The sequence below is a fragment of the Dromaius novaehollandiae genome, chromosome 12 (assembly GCF_036370855.1).
Source record: "Dromaius novaehollandiae isolate bDroNov1 chromosome 12, bDroNov1.hap1, whole genome shotgun sequence".
Lineage (NCBI taxonomy): Eukaryota > Metazoa > Chordata > Aves > Casuariiformes > Dromaiidae > Dromaius > Dromaius novaehollandiae.
The window spans coordinates 10,518,229-10,540,748 of NC_088109.1; the positions used below are offsets into that span (position 1 = coordinate 10,518,229).

General features: G+C 39.2%; 1 protein-coding gene across 2 annotated transcripts in view; it reads left to right on the forward strand.

Annotated features, from left to right (window-relative positions):
• The window catches only part of CACNA2D3 (calcium voltage-gated channel auxiliary subunit alpha2delta 3), a 478,082-nt gene that overhangs the window by 62,832 nt on the left and 392,730 nt on the right, over window positions 1-22,520 (forward strand). The window lies entirely within an intron of this gene.

Genomic DNA, 22,520 nt, shown 5'->3' on the forward strand with positions numbered 1-22,520 from the left:
TATTTCAGTAATATTCAGCCACACATAGTTGTTGAATATTACTTATTTAATACATTATCTGATGAACATTGACACTATTTCTATGCTATATAAAAAGAGCAGAGGTATTTTAGTATATCAAACAATGAAAATGTAAGAAGGAAGAAAAAGTCATTTGAATTATAATGAAGTGATATAAAATTCACAGTACATTAGTTTTCATCTGTGGGATCTTATAATGAGTATTATTCTGCCGGGCTAAAAATTAATGTTGTGAGGAACTCCCCTCAAGTGCTTTGTGATGTTTCCTATCTTTTCGCTGTGCTAACTATTGTAGGGTTTGACCCGAAGTTCCCAAATGTATCTAATTAACACAGAGATTTTTTTGCTTTGGTTTGAGCAATGCAGTGTAGATGACTGTCCCTGTCAGTTTGTCAGGGGGATGGAAATCTGTAAGTCTCTATTTTTTTCCAACAGTATCTTGAGAGCATCCATACTTGCCTAAGTCACTTTGGTGTCGCTTCCTGTGGTACTCTACAGGATAAAATTTTCGGTTGCCTCTTGTGCAGTTCTGCACAACTATCGGAGAGGCTTTAGCTGACCACAGATGAATTCACAGAATTAAAGACAGCATCCAGAAACTAGGTCACTCTCAGCTCGCATGGTGATTGCTGGAGCTGAGGAGCACAAAGTCACTTTTCAGTCACCTTTACGTTCTCAGCTGTGCACTTTGCCTTTGGAAGTCAGCTTCAGCACCGTAACCTTCGTGGAGGTTGCGGAAAGTTGGTCTTTCTGTGCCATTCCCTTTAGGTTGTGGAAGATAATCTGCATAATTAGGATCAAAACACATTTCTTGTGCAAACCAAATAAGCAAGGCAAATCTTCTAGGAGTATATTTTCTTAAAACAGGCTTATAAGAGTATGTAGAACTTGGCTTCAGCTTTTGTTTCCAATAATTTTCAGCTGTTTTTTTCTGAGGCACTTTTAATGATTCAGAGTTGTTTCTGAAGCTATAAAATGTTGGTACATCCATGTGAGTATTTTCTTGGTGCAAAACATTAGAAATGAATAGGAATAAAATAGCAATTAAATATAATAATTTTGCATAAGGAGCATCATTATAATTGCAAAATTTCGCATTTGAAACCTTAGCTTGTTAGACTGAGCGCCCATCCTGCGCGCTGAGTCACTGGGCTCTCGTGAAGCAAGTGCTGCAAGCCCAGTTACAGCTTGCATCATAAAGCGTTCTTACAGGTGAGCTCAAATGTTGTTGCTTGTGCAACTATGAATCAGGCTTTTCTTAGTTTACAAATGCTCAAGCTTATCAATTAAATATATTTTTCAGTGTAGTTTGTTCACTTGTTTCCCTGGGGGTTTTTGTTTGTTTTTAAAGATAAAGTTTTGAACAGATCCGCATACGTCCCGTAGTGAACATCCTTCGTGGTGGGTGGACATGAACGGCTGGTTCTGAGTATTTGGTCTTTTGGCCTGACGGTAGCAGCCTTGGCTCGCGCGGGTGCTTAGCCCGGGAAGCAGCCGGCCGGCGATCCCATCGGGCCAGAGGCTGCTGCGGCTGTGAGCCGGCTCTGCTGGCCCGCTCCGGTCTGGGCGCTCCGCCCTTCTTGCCCTGCCCTGGTGACTCCTAAGCGTTTCCAAGCCCTTCACGGTGGTACTGCTGGTAGTGGTCTTAAGCTGCAATCTACTATTAAATTTGGCAGAGAGACAAAGTAAAATACTTCTGACAGATCTGAGCAACAGGAGGGAGAAACTCCTCCTGTAGTAGCAGCACTTAATATCTCAGCAATAACCAGCACAACACTGTAGCCTGCTTTTTCATCCTTGGAGAATGTCAATGGCTTGCAGCAAACAGCGGTGGTAGTTCTTACAGGAAAGATCATGATTTTTTTCTTCTTTATATTATTATTACTACTTTTGTTGTTATAACATTTATTAGTATTTAAAGCAAGCTAAGTATAGGAATTGCTATCATCTTCCTTTATACAGTGTTGAATTTCACTTGTTTGCTCTTTTTCCCAGGGCATTATTAATTCAGTAGTGGGATTGTGTCCTTAATGTAAAGCATTTAATTCTTGCATTTCCAGAATGTTTTGGAAAAGTCAAAACCTTGTAATTTAGTGTATTTGAAACACAAAAGTGTCTCTAGACGTCACTTCTGTTTCAAAATTGACGTCTATATTTCCTTTACAAAGCGAAAGGATGAAAAGAGGGGCTAACTCTTTTTCAGTTTCACCTGAGCTGAAGTTTTTTTTGTTTGGGCACTGAACTGAAGAGTCTGTTGTTTCTACAACTTTTGTGATACGAATAATGATACTAGCAACAAATCTGAGATGTAATGAAAATTATAAACTCTTCATACTGTGTGTATTTTATTAGTTTTTAATATGTTTGTTTTAGTGCATCTCAGAGTCCTCAGTCAGGGTCATTTCCCCTACTGTGCACAGTTCATTGCACGTGGGCAACGAAAAGACAATTCTAGCAGCAGAAGTCTGAGATCTAAATATAACACGAGAGAGAGCAGCTGGACCCTGCGGTGGCCCAGGCGCCTCTAGGAAGGAGCGAACCGGTGGTGATTAGGGTAATAAGCAGTGGTCGCAGCACACCAGCTGTCCTGCCAACATGAAGCAAGTTTTAAGTGGATTAGATATTCATGAGTCTAGCTTCTCCTGTTTGTCTGTCCTAAAGCTTATGTGTCAATTTACTTCTGTTTAGATGGGTAAATGAGAAATTATTGGTGGCTGAAATGGTGGGAAGTGTCTTGGCAATGTATTTGAGAAGAGTCTTAAGAAGGTGACAGTAAACAGTTTTTTTTTTTTTTTTTTTTTTTTTTTTTTTTTTTTTTTTTAATATGTCCTTAGAAGAAGTAGCTGAGATAATCTGCTGGAAGGGTGTGCATTTGTGTGCCTTACAGTAACACATAAGATGTAAACATGAATTGTAGAGACTTATTATATAAAGGTAGGTTTAACTGTAATGGAACAGCTTATTTAATGTAATGCTCCAGGTATGGTAGGGGAAAAAAGTAATTTATGGAGAGAGCTTCGCTCTCATACATGGCATGCGGCACTTAGCAGAAGAGTGCTTATGGATGCTTAGGTTGTCCATGTCTCATGTTCTTGATGTTGGGGGGGAAAAAGTGTATTTTTCTGTGTCAGAGCTATGCAGGGCCAAACTTCATCCTGAATCAGTTTAATCCTTATTTATTTATTTAAGGTTCATGATAACAATTGGAAGAGAAAAATGTTACCTCCTAGCATAAGATACTAATTCTGCACTTTGCTTAGATTCACAGCTTTCTATTTGTGTTAGAAAAGATTTAATGCATGCACTAAAAGATAGTCTATTATAAAACTGCTATTGCACTGTGGACAGCAGTGAAAGGAAGAAAAAAAGTGTATAAACAGCTTTGAAACAGAAGGTACAATATCAATTTGGCAGTTTCAGGTCTTAAATGTATTGCCACTTAGAAATCAGGCATAGTGTTTACATCGACGGTTGTTTGTAGATAAGCTAACTTTATTAAGTTACTTTCCAGGGTCTTTTTGCTTAGACTGGATTTTATAAGCTCTTCATTCATAACTACAAAGGACTGCCGTAATAGCCAGAGAGTAATTAATAAAATTGGCAGATTTATCTGAGCATTATGTGCACTTCCAGTCGTTGTAATGAAATTGGATGAAAGATCTGAACCTGCCGTCTTTATGGATTTTTGAGTGATGAGGAAAAAGGTCAAGGCAGGATACAGTTTAAAAAAGAAAAATGTGTGTGTGTTTTATAGTAATCATTTTATTAAAAAATTAAAAGTAATTGATGCCATTCTTCGTTGGTACAGAGAAGATGTTTCTCTTGCAGTTTTGTGTGCTGCTCTTAAAAAGGTAGAAGTTTGAGAAACAATAGGAAGAAATAGGGGAATCCAGAACATGGTGTTTAACAAATTTTAGGGTATAATGAAATCTCACGTGGCCCAACCGTGTTCCTACATAGCAACTTTTAATAGTTCGTAGCCATTGCTCCTAGTTAACTTTCATAAGGGGGGAGGGAATAAAATCTGCATATCTTTTACATGCAGCAGGTTTTGTCAAGAAGGCTCAGCGTGTGCTTACGAAACAGCCTGTATAGGAAGCAAGAATCTCTGAGGAATGAGCATTTCTTAACATTACTTTCCACTCTTTAATACAAATATTTATATGCCTTCTATATATATAGTTGATTTGAAATCTGTGATAAGTCTGCCAAAACTGAGTTACTGGAAGAGAGTCTGCTAAGATGCTGCAGATCTTAACATTAGTCCCAAGATCTGGCTAATCGGCTCTGCATCCTCAGCTCTTGTGAATAGGCAAGAGAACTAGAACAGTGGTTTAAATTTCAAATGCAACTGTTGGTAGGTAATTTTACATGCATGTAACCATCATCTAGTACCTATATCCTTATCGAGCATGCTGCTGAGCCTTTGATGTCACCCCCTTGGATGAAAAAGAGAGCTGGTTGCATTAATTGAGGCTTGTTCTTTATAGGCACTCTGTTTTGACTTGAATGGTGACTATGCTGAAAACTGCCAGTGGCTTTGCGTCTTAGTGCTTGGGTGTATTTGAATAATAAGTAATTGTTTTTAATATTAAATGTGTTTTCCTTTCCTGGTTCCCTGGAAGTATTGCTTGTCAGCTGAATCCTTCTCTTGTCTCCTTGTCGTGGTCCAGTACGCCTGGACGTCTGGAACAAGGCCAGGGAAGATGCTCACACTCGGATACGACAGTGTCATATCTGCTGTGCTGAGTGTTTAACGTTTTATCACCGCTTAACTCTCATATAAGCGGTGTTTTATCCCCATCTTGGAGCAGAGTAGTTTGCTCTGGTTGTTTTCAAGGTGAGCAGTCGAGTCTTAGGGTTCTGGCAGTTGCAGTGCCAGCAAGTTTCCCAGCGGCTCAGGTCACTCGTGCGGTGGCTGAGGAGAGCCCTGCTGCCTCGCTGTCCCAACATCATGTGTTTGTTACAAGCCAGACATTAAGTGCATGTTTTCAGCCTCAAGAAAGCAAGTGGTTTCTACCAGCTTCTTTTCTGCATCGATGGGGACTGGTTAATGCGTTGAGTAGTCCACGTTAAAACCAAATGAGCAGTTAGCCTAAGCATGCGTGGCTCTGCAGGGGCGGCATCCTTAAACAAAGGTGGAACCAACAAAATGTGGAAAGATAAAACTTGAATTATTAGACCATGTCTGTATTGTCTGAATCAATAATATGAAATCTCTAGAGCCAGCATAATTAATAATTGGAATAATAATCCAACTCAAAAAATTCTATGAATTCCTAAATGTTTTTCCGAGTGCTTATGTCACAAATCCTGCACAGTTATGCATAGACTATAAAGGGGAGCTCCTCAAAGCTAATACTTTGGCATGTTATAGGAGACCTCAGGGAGCTCTGTAGCCTTTGTTGCTTTGGATTATTATCTGTTAGTAAAACTTTTATTTAGGAAAAGTGCATAGGTGGCTTACAACCTGTTTGCAGACCTTGGCCTCGGCTGTTTTCTGTGAGGTGCGGTAGAGTGGAAAGCAAGAACGTTATGAAACGATCTCTGAGCATTAGTTATGTACAGGGGATTCTGTCTGGTTGAAATAGGCAGAAATGGGGAAAGCTGTGGCGGAAAGAGTTTCTTTAGATCTTTTGAAACAAACGGAGTGAATTCCTTTCCCGCTTTATAGCCAGGATGGTTTATAATCCCAGTAACAACCTGTGGTAATTGCAAAGTGCTAGAAGTGCAAGTCTTTGCTTAATAATTTCTGTCTTCATGTATCAAAAATAAATGTGACTGCCAGCATTTTTTGATTGTTTGTTAAAATGTAGTTTTAAATGTTAGCAATACAATTTTCCTACATTATTTATATATTTATGTTTTTCATACCGAGCAAACAGCATGTGTCACTCTGGCATATATATATATTTTTTCAAAGCATATGTTGAAAAAGGATGGACTAATTCTGTGTTAAGGGTGGCGCACAAACACCTCGGGTGTCGTTAGCTGTTTTTCTGGCAGTTATTATGGGAGGGCAAGGATTTTATGGCATTCTTTCACCAGCTGTGCATAGCTTTTGCTTGAGGAAGGTTTTGCAAAAATATAATATCATGATGAAATAAAAGTGTAAATTATGTAGACATAAGGATGAGTATCCTGAATGCAGTGCATGCATCTGGTTTAGAAAAGACCTGCTCCTGTGTGAGTTTTTTCTATGGACTCTAAATGTCCTATAATTTATAGCGATCTCACAAACATTCTTTATTGTCATATTCTGAAAGCATTATTTCATAAAATGTTACATTTTTACACTTACAGAATAATCACTTTTGTTTAGGCTGCTTTTATTCTAATATCTAGTGTCAGGACTTGTAAAAGCTAATGCAGGAAAGCGGCACTAAACCATACTCTGCACTCTTAATACGGAATAAATGTGTCTGTGCAGGGAGCACTGAAGAAAACACCAGCTCTCTAAAGAAGACATGCCATCTGTTTTGTCTGGTTTTGTATTCCAGGTTTCTTTTGGATATTTTTTAAGCTTAGTGTTGTGCATTTTAGGCATTCCATTCAGAAAAGCTTTTTTGAGCTTTGCTCTTCTGAAGGAAGCAAGATGAATCGCAGTGGTATGAACTGCTGATCATTCACCCTTATGATTGTAGGTTTAAAAAAAAAATACAACAGTGCTTATTTTAAGGCCAATATTTATCAAAAGCGGTTTGGTAGTATTTGAACTATCATAGCTCTTTCCTGATTTAAAATTTATAAAACTGACAGTAGTGCTGTCATGTGGCTCGTGCACATGGGCAGCTTAGTTAGCATGGGATGAGATTTATAGACCTTTTTTTTTTTTTATCAAGAATCTTACGAAACATTCCTGGTTGTTAAATGCAGGAAATAAAGCATCTGGGAGAAGCCTAGATTTTTAACTTTCTGAAAGTACCATTAGGGTGGGAATATAATCCCTTTGAGAGAAAATGAAGGCAACGTTCATGACGTGAAATTAAGTGGAGTACACCTTAGAGGACATGAATAGAACAATATGGAGAAAAATACTTAGATATCTAAATACGCGATAAAATACTTATTTAATGTTCTCACTGTATTGGTATTTTTGGAGGACTCTCTATTATAAGGCCCGATGCAAAGCCCACTGAAAACAATGAAGATTTCTCTTGATTTCAGTGGGCTGTAAAATGGATCCTATATAAATTCGTGGAGCTTCCCTGTTGCCACCAATGAGAGAACGAATGGGAGCTGTCACTTAAGACAATTGTTCCTGTTGCCCTTCTTGCATTGCAAATAGTCATTTATTTTGTCCTAAGCATCCTTGCTTTGAAACCTTCCATATTATTAACTTCACTTCTAAGAGCTTCAGTGATTTGTGCCAGATACTCTTCGCAGTTAAAGACAAATTGAGGCAGTGCTGGGTTTTTTTCCCCACGCTGGAGTCAGAACTCAGTTTGCGTTGGCTGCCTGTCCACACTTCACCTTACCTTTTTATCTATTGAGCTATCCAAATATTTATGCTAACCTTATGGGGGGAGGAGGGGAGGGAGGAAAGCTTCTGGACTGCAGTTATTTCCTATACTCCTGCTTTACCCTTGAGGACACTGCAGTATTGAACTCAACCTCTGTGCTTAGCCGTAGCAGAAGTGGAACACTTAAGGTCGACTGCTGCACGAAGTCCTGGGAAATCTATTATAAAGTGGAACATTTCACACTTCAGTAAACTCCAAATTAATTACAATGATGGTACATGAATACCAGAAGAAAGTGAGCGTAATTAATGCTACTTCAGCAAACATCAGAGGAAATATTAGTGATTTCCAATTGATGATAATGCTAATGTGCTATGTGAATGTATTTTATTAGAAAGGGTATAATACCATCTCTTGCTATGTTTGTGTAATGTGCTAGTTTATTAATTTAAATGTTTTTTATTGGCAATTTAAGATTATATCAGCATGCAAGTATATCTTTATATAGTCTTAATTAGCCGAAGTTCAATAGTACGACAGTGTAGGTGTGAGGACGGACAAATCTGAGATGAAAGAGGAACATGCTATGAAGATATCTTCTGGGGTTTATAGTGCAGCATTCAGAGCTGATGCTACCTCAACACAACCTGTAATTTAGTGAGTGACACTCGCATGAAAATATCCCATTACTGGTACGGTGCTTTCTGTTGTTTACAGTCGGAAGCCTGATGCCTTCCACCCTGCCCATTGCGGGGTGCTGTAAGAGCAGCCACTGTAAAATGAGCTGTCTGCCTCCAGAATGCGGTTTCTCACCCAGAAACAATGTAATAAGAAATATAATTAGATTCTGCGATTAGCAGAACACAGTGAAATTATAGAAGGTGTGTTTGAATTTTTTTTGCAGATGTTAGCACTTTATAAATTTGCATCGGAATCGTATTTCAGCCACTAAGGCTGACTTTCAAGCAACAGTAAGCAGGGTATAGTTAACCACTGAAGCAGAAATCCAGAGTCAATGAGTAATTATTAAGAGCTTTCCAGAATATTAGCTGTTTCAGTTGCTGCAGTGATGGAATAGTCCATTAGATATTTCTGTTTCTGGCAACTCCTGGGAATTGATTCTGATACGAAGCAACCTGCCATTTTGATCAATACTGTAATTACTCTTATTGATGGATTGTTTTACAGTGATAGTCATCATTGCAGCGCGTCTGCTCAGGAGGCATCGGGACTGTCCGCCGCATGCAGTAATGCGCCACAAATATCTGATTCAAATCAACACGCTATTGAGACTGGGCTGACAAGCGTGAAATTAATTGTTCCACTTCATGTAAGACCTGCATTCTTCTTTTGAGAGAGTAATTTGTTGGTGCGCGCAGGCGGGGAGCGGCGCAGCCTCGGCGCCGGCTGGGTGTGGTGGCTGGGGGCTTTGTCTCTCCCGCGGGATGAGTCCTGCACCCCTCCAAGCGCCGGCAGAGCTCGTGACGCAGGTGCTCCGACGCAGCTCCTCCCCGGCCCTGCTTTGAGCAAGAGCTGCCTGTCCCGGGGAGGGAGAAACTGGCTCTATGATGCAAGCTGCTGAAGAGTTTAAAATGTAGGAAAAGCACTGAGATGAGAAAATCCTGAATCGTTATTATAATAATATAGCGGAGCAAAATAATGCTCATGTTTGCGAGCAGAATTTTTCATCTGCAATGTTGCATCATTGCTAGTTTGTTTTTTCATGGGTGTTTATACCGGCAGTTTATAATCTTCAGGCTGCTTTGGTGGCAAAATAGGGAGTACCGCCAGTGAACGGAAAATCTCCAGAAGCATAACCGTGGGTGTACTGTGCCACACCACCGGCCTGTTGATAGGTGGCTGAGCAAGTGGCTCATTAAAAAATGGTAACTGAGTAATAGAGTGTTGTGTGTGTATTATTATGTGTGTATTATTATACAGTGGTGTTGTTGTGATAATGTGATGATGATTAGTACAGTTCTCAATATTGTCCTCCCCATACCACATTGTGTGTTTTCTACTTTAAGGTCACATTCTGTTTCAGCTTTGTTTCATTACAGGATAAGGCATACTGCTAAAATATTGAACTGAATGTTTTTTTACCTTTTTTCTGTTTACTCTTCTTCCTACACTCTTTTAAATGAGGCTTTGTCCCTTAATGGAAGGGAGAGTGGGACGATTTAGATTCATTATAGACCATCACGGGGTGTGTGTGCGCGTGCACCCATGCATGTGTACAACTACTGCAGTATTTCTGTTTAAAATCTAACAGAATCAAATCGTAAGTGGGTATGAGTGAACTGGTTTGCATATTGCAAACATAGAAATAGCCACAGAAATCCCTGGTATTTTAGCAATCTGCCATTCTTTCTAATACTGCCAGATTCAAATGTTTGTGAGGACGATGCTAGTATTTCCATTATGGACAGCTGGGAGCAGCCTTCCTGCGGTAGTATAGGGCCCAGCACTGATTCCCTGAATTATTTCCTCAAATGTTTGTTTTTTCTAGATATTGAAAAAAATCCTTTCTAAAGCTGCTGTGCTCTCATTAGCTCAGTAAATGGTCTTTTTTAAATACTACTTATCTAGTGGGTTTTTTTGTGATGAAGATTTCTGTACTTTAGAGATATGTGTAAAATACGTTTTTAAACACTTTGACTTGCTCATCGTGTTTCAATGTTATAACTTTACTGCTTTTTTATGCTATTCCCAAGGGTTACTCCGGCGATGGAGTGCTACCTACAGGCTTTTAGTGCACCCTGTGCAGGTGCACGTAGATGGTCCGTTAGAATCTAAGATATCACTGCCCAGACAAACCTTTGCTGCTTGCCCACCAAGGCTCTTCAAGGAGCTGTGCTCTGATAGCTTTTATCATATTGATCCCCTGATGCCTCTTTTCCTTCTCTATGGCCTGCGCTAGGTGTTCTGCCTTCACGTCGTGCCGTATGCGTTAGCGATGAGCAGCAGGGCAGTGTCCTGTCGTGCTGTTCTAATGCATTCAGCACCAAAATTATTAGGTGCTGGCAATCTCACAATATCTGCAACGTTAGCTGATAGACGCTCTGTCTTCGTGAGCTGTGTCATCCGGTTTGGCCCTGTCTCGTACCATCCAGCTCCTCTGCTCTCTGTCCTGCACCGTAAGTGTTCACGTGGCCGGGTGCCACCGTGTTCTCCTCTAGCAGCTGAGGCTGGAGGTGAGGCTTGTCTGAAGCCCGAACCTCGCGTCAGGCTGGCCCCTGCGGCTCTGTGGCCCTGAGAAAGGCAGCAGCAGACAGCAGTAGGGAGGCACGAAAGCGTTGCAGAGTAACGTGACGCATTGAGGCTGGCAGAAGTTTGCTTCTGGGTGGTTTTCAGATTTTGATTATCTGGAAGATCTGGCCTCCAAATTTAGGTTGTAATGTCAATGGAAAGGCCTCAAGAAGGGAAGTCAAAGCCAAGAGCCTGTCTGTAAGCAAAGAGTGGGCAGTGTAGCTGTGCAAGGTTGGGTGCAACACAGGGTGGACTATGTCCTATTTTGAAACTTCTTTTTTTTTAACTTATCTTTATTTGCCAGAAAATGGGGACAAAGAGGGAATAGCTGTAAAAGTTGTGTAATGAGATTCAGGAAGAGGAAATGACATCTAATATTCCCGATCCTTGCCTAACCTACCTCGCCAGTTAAAATTTTGAGCCTACTTTTTTCTTTCACAATGCTCTAGTTCAGTAGTTCTCAGCTATTGCCCTTGATGTTGCAGGCATCTGTGCTAACAAGGATTCATTAGAGGAACATGGTGTAGGATAAAGCGATTGGGAAGATGGGTGTTGCTTGTGACTGAAAGTGTCTTTACTTTTGCTGAAAAGGCATTTTCTGTGGAAGTGTTTACAAAATATTGATGGATCGCTTGTCTAACAGCAAAGCTGGTATCCGTAGTCATTAATAGTACTTCATGTAAGAAAATATGAATGGGATAAAAAATAGACTGAAGAGTACAGTTATCTCATGAGTATTATCACAAATAAGGGCTGGGCTTCTGATCGACTCGCTCTACATTGTTGCATGGACTAGCTGTGCATTGATTATCATTATAGTTAATAAAATGCAAAGCATTTAATGCCAAATAGTGATTTTGCTGCATAGGTGTAGCTGAGCGAGCTTTTGTTTGCAGATGACTGATTATTTGAAAAAAGTTTGGAACTTGTAGCTTTGATCTGTGAACATACGATTAATTTGCAAGGTTTCCCTGGCTCTGTCTGTTGACTGTTTATTACTTTTAACAGAAGAGCTTCCTTAAAAGTGATTTTTATAAGAGTGCTATATACATTATTAAAATAATATTTAAGTGGCATGAACAATTGAAAGTATATCTAACTTATTTCTTCTTAAACGCGATTGAAACTTATACTCCAGTCTGTACAGTGTATTTCCAGAACGTAGCCATGAATCAAAAACAAGTGGGGATAGTCCCAGAGTTGGCTGTGACTCAACTCTAATAGCAAATAAAATGTCTCTGGATTTTTATTTTTATATTTTACACTCACTTTTTTCCTAGTTTTTTTTGCCTAGACAGTTTTTAGGGATCGTATATTTTTTTCAATTATATTTTGAAACTCAATTGATTATGTATTTTGCTGTAAATTTTCAGATGTGCATATTGTCAGAAGTTGTTTTATCCTAAAAATACGTAATAATCTTTAGTGTGCCTCTGTAAGGTTTTTTTTTTTTTTTTTCTTCTTCTTCTTCTTCTTCTTCTTCTTCTTCTTCTAACAGAAGTTAGAAGTTCATTATTATATGTTGAGTTTTGACTGGTTCCTTTAAGGTGTGTGGGTTTTTTTTTTTTTTTCTTTTGGCGAAGAACTCACTAAACTAACATCCATCTTTAATTCATCTGTAGGCAAGATGCACAACAAAGCTCTTTGCTCAAGACAGATTATGCTGGAGGGAAAAAAAAAAATCAGACTATCAGCCTGTTCTGTAGGTCGGGAACACAAGGAACTATTACTTGCTGACTGTCCAAAATATAGCAGATGTTCTATTGATCTGTCTACATCTTAATTACCATAATCCTGTCTATTTTGTTGCTGTTATGGTATGTGATCTGTGATCACTCAGGTTTTATTTTATCTACTGTATCAAATGTAGTGCACCTTCAGTCACTTACAGTTCCAGGACATTTTCTACATGTATTGATTTTTAGCTTGTTTTATTAAATTGCAAGGAGAAGAAATTCAATGGTTTGCTTGTTTGATAGATGTCTTACAACTCTAATTTCTCAGGCAAAAGAAATATCAGTTACACAAAGTAGAAAAAGACAATCAAAGTGCGTGGTTTCTCTGCAGAGGTCAGAGCAGCGAGGTTTGCACGGCAGAATAACGGGTGGGTTGGACCAAGCAGGGGACCGTACCTTGTCGTTGCCCCAAAGACACAGATAATAGCTCTTTATCTTCATTTGGGACAGCTTCACCCGAGACAAATTTTCTGTGTGGAGAACAAATACCCCTGCCCTTGAATTTCAAATAAAGCTTTCATTTGTGAGTGGCAGAAAGGAGTTGTCTTCTGGGAATTGATATTAGCTGAAGTTCTTTGAGATGCTCGCTTTTGGTCATGTATTTGAACAGTGTTATGCAGCTAGCTTACTACTTCTACCTTCTTCTTTATGTATGTTTTTTTGCATATGCATGTAGCAATATGTGTGGTTTTTTTCAATATTCTTTAAGAAATGAAAAATTGTTGTGTTAATTCATTACTAAATATTGATGTTTACTGTTTTAACAGAAACTGGCTAAGGTTTTTTGAGAATCGAAAATTAAAACAAATTTAGGTGTTACAAAACCAAACAGCATGCTGTTTTCTGAACCTTGATGGACTAACCTATAAAACTCTTTATCCTTCATACGTTAATTTTTTTTGGTGTGAAAAACTTGCATTTATTTAATGGGTTTTTTACCATGTAAAAGTTCTGTATTATCATTCATAGTTGGTGTTAATTCAAATGCTATTGGTGAAAAGTTTATGTAAACTTCCATGCGATAAATCTCCCCAATTTTTGTACACTTGAAAAAAGATACTCCTTTACTTTTATTTAGTACTTTCCTATAGTGAGGGCTACATCTTTATCCATTTGAAATACACCAGAACGAAAACATTATGTAAAAACAAAATTGAGATAACCGTGTTGATTTGTGTCTGATGTCCAGAGCAAACTGACAAATCCAGGAGGAAAGAAGCAAGTTTCTCTCTCTGTCTGTGAGCTTTGTAGAGGTACCGCGGCTGCTGCTTCTCTCGCGTGGTAACGCTGCCGCTAAAGCTCATGCCGCACTTGGACGCGCGGCGCCGAGGGGGCTGCGTGGCCGTGCTGCCTGTCTAGCGGGAGCAAGGGTCCTTAAAAAATTAAGGGAAGGAAGCAGCTGTAAAGGGACAGATGCACAGCTGAGTACTCTCAAGCAGGTACTGCTTTGACAGAAGCTTTTTTGTGACTATTGATGTTCTGGACCTGGTGCAATTACGAAACCTAAGAGTACGCTATTAAAAATGTACTTAGTGCTGTCTTTAAAAACAGTAATTTGCGTCCATTTCCAAGAGCCACGTTTGAAGTAGTAGGTGCCTGGGACACAGCTGCTTTGATCAGATTGGCAGATTTGTGAGCTTTCCGTGTCCATTTCTGAAGTCGAAAGTGCTTTTTCTACAGAAAAGGTGTTACCAAGTCTGTAGAAATTGTAGTTTTTAGAAAATTGGAGTTTCTTTCCTTATACATGCTTTAGTCCAGGTGAGCCAGAGCGCTGCATGTTACAAAGCAAAAAAAAACCAAAAAACAAAAAAAAAAACAAAAACAAAAAAAAAAGGGGGGGGGAAAGAGTACTTTTTTTTTTTCTTTTGTCATGCTGAACAGTAAGCAAGTATAAACAGATGTAATTCATTGTACAAATAAAAGTAGTTAGAAAGATGGATCAAAATTTGGCTTTCATTCTTCTCGGTAGCCACCATAAATCAGTCTCTCAGAGCTACCGGTTATGTGTCTACCACGGCCACGAAATACTGGCTGTCACCTGAGAATTGCCCGTCTGCTTAAAATTTAACGTGGAAGTAGGAATTAATAGTCGTCTGTCTTTATCCCTCTCAGAGCACTTTGGGAGTGAAGCTCGAGTGACGTAATTCTGAAACGCGGACAAGCTGGGGCGTCCTCCCAAGCCCTGCGACGTGCTCGGGCGGCAGCGCCCGCCCGGCCGGCCCGCGACGTGCCCTCGCTGCGAGCGGCCTTTGCGCCAGCGCGGTGGTTTCGGGCGGCCTCTGCAGCCGGCCCAGCGCTCCCCGCGCGACGAGGAGCGGGCGCCCTCGGCAGAGCAGCTGGCTGCAGGAGCCCGCGTGGGGCTGCGGCTGAGCGCTTCCTCATCCCGCTCAGTATCGGATACTCCTCGATTTAATAGGTTTGGATGCGTGTAACTGAAGGCATCCTCTGCCCCGGATGATGTGTTCAGCTCTAAACGAGTTGAAAAGTTTTTAGTTCGTTCATGTGCTCAGTATCTGGGCTGGAAATAACAGTGGAGCAGGTCCCAGCGCACTGGTGTGTTTTCTATCTCTAGTGTTAAATGTGATCCAAACCTCAGACTTCACCATTTCTCCTTTTTTGGAGTGGAAAACGTGGAGGCTTGGTGTACGATACAGACAATTTACGCTGGAAATCTGAGGAAATATATAAACTATATGTAGAAACCTGGTGGTTATGTTTTGAAAAGCAGCCATGGTGCGTGTGCGGGAACTTGCTTCCAACAAAAATTTTTCAGTGGTAGATTTATTGGGAAGGCACGGTAGCCAAATTGGCATAGTAAAACCTAGTAACTTCTTTGGGTCTGGATCAATAATGCCTATAGTAAATATAGATGAATGTTTGTATATAGATGACTGAGTTTTCAAGCTAGAGTTTTATGGGAGAAGTGATTTTCGGGGAGAGGACTGGTTTGATGCACTTCAAATCGCTAGTGCTCAAATAAAAGTCCCCGGGAGAGCGTTGGAGGCACTGCAGGAAGGAGAAGTGCCGCGTCGGTTCCCGGAGAAGAACGTGCTCTTCGCCAGGGAGTTCTCCTTATTGGGTTAGCTCTCACAGCAGCGATAAAACTACTTTTTATGTTTTGATTAAATGGAACACAAATGCAAAATATATAATGCAGTGGGGGATTCGCGCAGTGCTTTCTCTGTGTAGATTCGTAGGAATTGATGATCGTGATGGAGTCAAGGCGCTGTTTAGTATACTTTCAGTGTTAGCAGCAGAAATATTGAATTTCCCTCTGGTTATACAGTATTATAGGATAACTGTGTATTTTAAAACCTTTCATCTTTTCCATAGGCTGCTGTAAATAAAAACCTCAAAGGGGGACATACAATATAAATACATTTACTAAGGTTAACAGGAACAGATAATAAAGTGTTGTAAAGTACTGCTTTGCTGCAGTACCTCTGCAGGTGTTGCGGCTTCACTTTAGCTGAAGGAATGCTGTGAGTAGTCTAAAATAGTCCTGTGCTCTTTTAGCAATTGTATGTAAGTGATTCTCGCTGCTTTTGGAATCGTAGATTCACACCATATTTACAACGTTTGAGACTTTATCTCATGCTATTTTATATTCTCTTTTAAATTTAAGAGCTCAGTCTTGCAGTTCCTGCTCCGGAGAGGCCTGTTTGCACAAGTAGGAGTTACACTGGCGTCAGCTCGATCAGCCGGGGGAAGGAAGCTTTGCAGGAATGGATCAAATGCTGTATGCAAATTTTCTTGAGTTTAAAATGATTTAGTACACTTTCATGTAATACATTAAGCAGAAATTCTTTTGAATTCTACAAAAAAAAAAAAAAAAGAAAAAAAAGAAAAAAACCCATCCACTTGTACCTGAGATGAATTTTTTAATGGATAATTATATTTTCTCTTGCTTTTTCCCCTCTTTTCCCGCATTAGCATTATGAAACATGATAAGCAAAGTCATGATTTTTTTCAAACCATTTTAATAACATTACCTATACCCTTGTTCCTCATTTTCACGGTGGTGTTAATCTATGGTTAATAAAAAAGCTCAGTCTGTTAACATTGTGGTTTATTTTGATAGAATATATGAAGCTTTTGTCCCCATTTGATCTATTTATTATCATTTCCGAGAAAATGAGTATAGCTGGATATTCTGTATTTCTAAGTGGGATTTTGGAGGAGTGAATAGTTTGTGTAGAACTCTCTCTGTGTTATTTTTGGACTAGAGAAATCTGACCTATGAGAAAACTGCTTATGCAGTTAGATTTTGTTGTTTCTCCATTGGGATGGATTCCACACTGTAGTCTGGAAGGAGGGGGGGAAAAAAAAAAAAGATGATTTATGTAAGTGCATAATGGTGCAGGGGTAATGAGTATGTGTGTACGTGCTTTGTACAAATGACATTCAGGTAACCATAATGTATAGAATAAATAGCGGCAATGGTGAATTACAGAGCCGTAGTTCCACGGCAGAGCTCTGCTGATGACACAAACTCTCCATGCGAAGCTCGGGTGGTTTGTGATGCTCCGTCACTGGAGCCCCGAAGTGGAATTAATTCCAGTTTGAGCTCAATAATTCCAAATTCATGTGAATTTTTCCTTTGCTCAACACACGGACCTCATCTCCTTTCCCATTTCAAATTGTTTGTTTGCTTCTTCCTCTCCTGCGACAGTGCTCACTTGCTCTCAATTTTCTTTTTTTTTTCTTGCAAGCTTATGGTTAAAGACAGCAATACTTTCATTTTCAGGGTTCAAACTACTACAAACTAAAATATAAACTATAGTTGGAATGTTCTTAATGCTATTTTTAAAAATATCCTATGTAACTGCTCATTAGTTAAATTATTTGACATTATCTTGTTTTATAAAACCTTTTAGCATATATGCTTGATTTTGTAGAATCCAAATACAGAGAATGAGTTTTGTGATTATAACTGCAGTTAATTGAATCTCTATTTCTTGTGCTGTTGTGCAGTTTTCAGTTAAGTAACAGTTTGAAATATTATTATAATATACATTTTGTAAGTGTTCTTTGATGAAAAATAAGAAGTACATGTTTATGTTTAAAAGTACTGTTTTTGTTTTTAAATGATGCAGAGTCCTTGTGATGCTTTGTGACAGATACTTACCATGTGCTGGAAAAGTGGATAACCACTTTTACAAACGCTGTAATAGCTGATGTGCACAAACAGTTCACGGTAGATAAACACAGAAAGGATTTCTATATTTTTCTGAATGTATCATAGTACTTCGCTGTGGCAGGTATTTCACAGTTACTGTTGCTACATAAAGAGTATTACTTTTTAGTCTATGTATATCTTCCTTGCATATGTGTTATGCAAATTATATTTTATTTCACCAGTTTCAAATTTTATTTGAATTTCTTTGGTTTTTTTCTGTTTTTAAACACATAGACATATATTCACCTGAAAATATAGTAATATATTAAAAAGATACTCTTTGGACTTTTTATATTAGCTTTAAAGTTAACTTCATAGGTTGTTTAGCAACTGATGTACTAAGCCTTTGCCTTTTATCTGCCTACAATATAAGCGATATAAATATTGCTGTGCAGGAGTAGTAGTTAAGCAGGAAAGCTGCTGTTATCGACTGTTTCTATTACTGTAGTTCCTAGAGTTTTTGATGGTGTTAGGGATTTGCACGCTGTGCAGACTAGGGCTGATAGCAAATCTTTAGAATATAAACTAACTCCCAGTTCTAAAACAAATTGTTTTGTGGCCAGACTGCAGGTCTTCTAACAGATTTTGTTTTCCGCCCAATTTGCAAGGCTGAAGTCTAAGAGCAAGGTGAAGCTGACTGTGAAAATATTATTTTCATTGTTTTATACCTTGCGAACAGAAGCGCTGAGAAATTAAGTGACTAATTCAAGGTCATGCGGCACTCTGTGGCTGAGCTGGGACCTGAGCCCAGTTCTTCTGAGTCCAAGGTTAATATCTCAACCACCCGACCATTCTTCCTCTAAGAATATAGCCTTTACTTATTATAACCCCCAATTTCACTTGTGCTAATTTTACTGCAAAACCAAAATCCTTTTGACTTAAAGTTTCCGTAGTTTCCTTCAAATAAGAAGGGATTTAAAAAGTCCTTCTGCAAAATCTGTTTGACTATTACTACATTGTGTTTATGGTAAAATGACTGATTTTTCCAAAATGTCTTTAAGTTTAAACTTTAAGGCTTTTTATGTTGTCTGCAAAATTTCCTTTTCTCTGTCCCCTAATATTACAGGTTGTCTTATTGCTTGAAGCTAAGCAAATCGTGTTTTTTCCCAGCAATATTTGAACTACGAAGGATATTCTTGATTCATTCTCTCTCTCAGCATATATAAAATGAGAGCTGAATTCTAAAGACATAATATGAAGTTAAATATTCTAAAATTGAAAGTGTTTGTAGAGGGAGAGTTTACATCAGACTTGGTTTATTTTGTAGATCTTGCTTTAAAGAACTAAAAGCCTCATATACAAGATATAAAAGTGAAGCACGAGTATATGCTGCCTATGCAGAAAATGTTCTGTTATGGAGTGAAATGGTGGCACCTTCTTTAAATGCAAGCTGTGACATTAAACCTGTAATAATACAGGATTTATTTATTTTATTTATTTAATTTTTTTTTGCATTTTAGTTTTAGTGAAGGGTAACAAGCCAAGAGCAGTAAATGGAAGAAAAATAAATGGAGTCTAGACATTTATTAGAAATGATTGGGAGAGAAATAGAAATATTAAATGAAACTTAAAAATTGTATGCCTGATGTTTGTGGCATTTAAAGAAAAAAGCTAGTTTTTTAATTACTAAAGTATTTTCAAGGGAACTCAATTTGCAGATACAGGCAGATACAGCTTGATTTGTTATAGTGCTGCTTGTACTGAGGTAGACATAAATGTAACTATTTCTGGATATTTTATTTATTCTTATTCAGATTTTGATATATGCTAATACTGGGTTCTTTTAACCTGTTTCAGAAGATCTGAGGTTCAAACACCTTCAGAATATCTTGGTAAATATTCTAGTGAATGAATGAATAGTGTTTTTTTAAATGTTTATACATCCTTTCTATAAAAGACTGTCAAAGACTGATAGCAATTTCAGCATTAAGCTATTCCTCTAAGAAAAGAAGACATGGAAAAAGTTAAAATACTTTAGTCTGAAGTCTGCTGCAGTGCTGGGAAGACTAAGAGGTTTTCTGACCAATTGCAAATTACCAAATGCATTTTTTTTTTTTTTTTTAAAACGGAGATGACCTGTTTGTTCCTTTTGTCCATAGATGCCTAGCCAAAAAGAAAGAGTCGTCGATACTGCCGCCCCCTGACATTTTAAACCTGAGCAGGAAGAGACTGTGAGCTCTTCAGGGACAGGATAGGAGAGTTCATCTCCAGGAGTCATGCAGTCAGATATCTTTGCTAAATTAATTGATCCCTTCAAATACAGTAGTAAGCTAATATTATTTAGAAATTGGATTAGGGAAAAATTCCAAGGAAAGCCAAAGATGAGCAGCTGATTATGACCTTGCCTCATTTGTTGTTATAAAATTTGTAAAATGTTTTTGCTTGTTAGAGAAATTATTATCCGGGAACAAAGACTTTTTCTGGGCAGGATTATAGCTGCTGCATGCTAATTAATGGAACAAAGAGATGAGGATTACAGAAGCAATAACAGTAAAATATCCAGGAGCAGTTGCAGCGGGACATTATCTTCCTGTCAGCTGTGCCGTTGTGTGTCTTGGCACATCTCCCCTCGTCATCCCGCCGTAACCAGAGACTTTTACGAGGGCCTCCCAGAAGCATGCCTCGTTCTGTCCCTGTGGCTTTTCTTTTCCAGAGAGTAATCTTACACACTGGGTCAGCAGAACCAGATGGGGAGAAGAAAATAACCTAGTGCTGGTATTCTTAGTGGGATGTTAATGGCTCACCAAAAGTGATAGGGGATGGGTGATTTCTTTAACCGCTAATTGTGGAATAAACAGTTTACAGTGAAATGAGTCACCCTTCAAAAATACACAGTGGTAACTTGGGTAGCCTCAATCTGTTTTGGCACCCGATCAGAATGTATGGCGGAGTATATTTTCCCAGCTATCAGAGTCATCAAACGGTTCTAAAACTGGTAACTAATAATTACTTTTTACTGGAAAGCTTGAATATATGATAAAAAAGTTAGCTTGCTAGAAGTTTGTTTTCACTTCTAATACTGAGTACCAGAGATTAGAAGGAGCACGTTTAGATATCCTGCACTGTCCTCAATATATCTGCTCCACTATTTTCAGTAGCAGTGTCTTCCTGTTGGGACCGTGCTGCTTTCCTGGGGAGTATGCATAGCTCCTTCCGTTATCTATTCACTGTCAGGAATGAACTTCCATCACCCATGCATCTCTTCCAAGGCTATCACCACAAGCTCTTTGCTGAAGTAAGGATGCAAATGTGCCATAGTGTGATTGGCATATCTTCATGCTTATCCCTTGACATTATTTTTTTCTTCCAAATGTAGTATTGACAGAAAGCTGTAAAGCTGGCAGGAATTAAATTAACATTATTTAATGTAAGTTGCTATTGCAATATTATCTAATTTACTGCAATAAAAGCTCTCTCTCTCGTAAACTTTATTTTTCTAACTTGCAAGGAGCTAGCGATGAAGTGATTGGCATTATTCTCATGCTTTGACTCTTAATCTCCAGTTGGAACAGGAAAATTTTGAAAAATGAGCCAAATGCAAATCATTGATTTTGAATAGCTTTTTAAAAGTCTGGAGAAGATTCCCATTTGAACTGAGGCATCTTTCAGTGTAGTTCTGCCCTAGAGACATCTAGAGACACAAGACGGCACCATCAATACCCTTACAGCATAAATAACATTCAGGAGCCTCTACAGGCTCTTTTGACTGTAGGAATTAGTGACGTGTTGCATGCAGGCTTTGGCTATTCCTGCAAAAGGTCTCTTCCTATTGTCAAAATCCCTTTAGCCGAGTTCTGGTGCAGATTACGTGTAAGCTGATCAGAGCACTGCTGCAGTGGGGCTCAAATGTTGTTTGTGCAGAGCTGTACAGGGGAGAAGTGATGTGCTGCTTGTTTCCTTCCCAGCATCGCGACTGTAATAGCCTTTTCCCCCGCCCGCAGTGATAACCCTCAGTGACACTGGCTGTGCAATGAGATCAGTGTCTGCTAATGCTCATCTCGCAGCAGCACCTGTGCCGGTAGCCTGGCAGAGCTGTTAGACCCAGAGGAGAGCGCGCAGGGGGCACCTGGCTGCTGTGGCGGCAGGCGGGTCTGTCTAAGTAGTCTCATCACGCCTGTCTCTTCCACCATAACTGCGAGAGGGAGGAAAAGGCTCCTTCAGCTGGTCACTAAGGACCCTTGAAGGTCGGTCCCTCTGTTCGTAGCTCCAGAAAGCGCTTAGGGAGAGGACATCCTCGGCGTCTGACCTCTCGCACGGAGATTGCTGCGTTTGCTGCTCTGGTCCCGACACAGCGCAGTGGCCAGGAGCTGAAGGCAAGTCTCCTGCCTAGCCCAGAGGGCTTCAGCAGGGGCAGAGTATGTCAGCAGCAGCCACTTACAGTTTTTTCTGCTGTGTTTGGATTACGTAGTGGGTAAAAATGCTTGTGTTTAAGGCTTTGGGTCTTACTCCTGACATAAAAATTCATAAGGTTTTGTGACTTGGAAAATAGAGTTATGTTATGTTGCTACAATGAAAAGGGAACTTTATTTTGAGTGAATAAAAAGTGAGTTGCTGTTAATATGAGAGAACAGCCTTCCTTTAGTGCTTTTTTTTTAAAGCTGCTGAATAACAATCCTTATTTTGTGACTGAGACAAAACTTTCCGTCTATTTGCTTAACGATGCCCAGAAAGTGTTGTATATAAAGTTATCTTTATTATGCCATAACATTTTCAATTACCAGAACCCTTCCTAGCTTTAATATCCTTTATGTCATAGTGACACAGGCTTTTTCAGAATGAAGAATTTCTATGCAAACTTTTAATTTAAAATACGCGAGTAGTTGTCTTGTAACGGGGTGCGTCGTGATAGTACAAGGCAGAATTCTAGTGTAA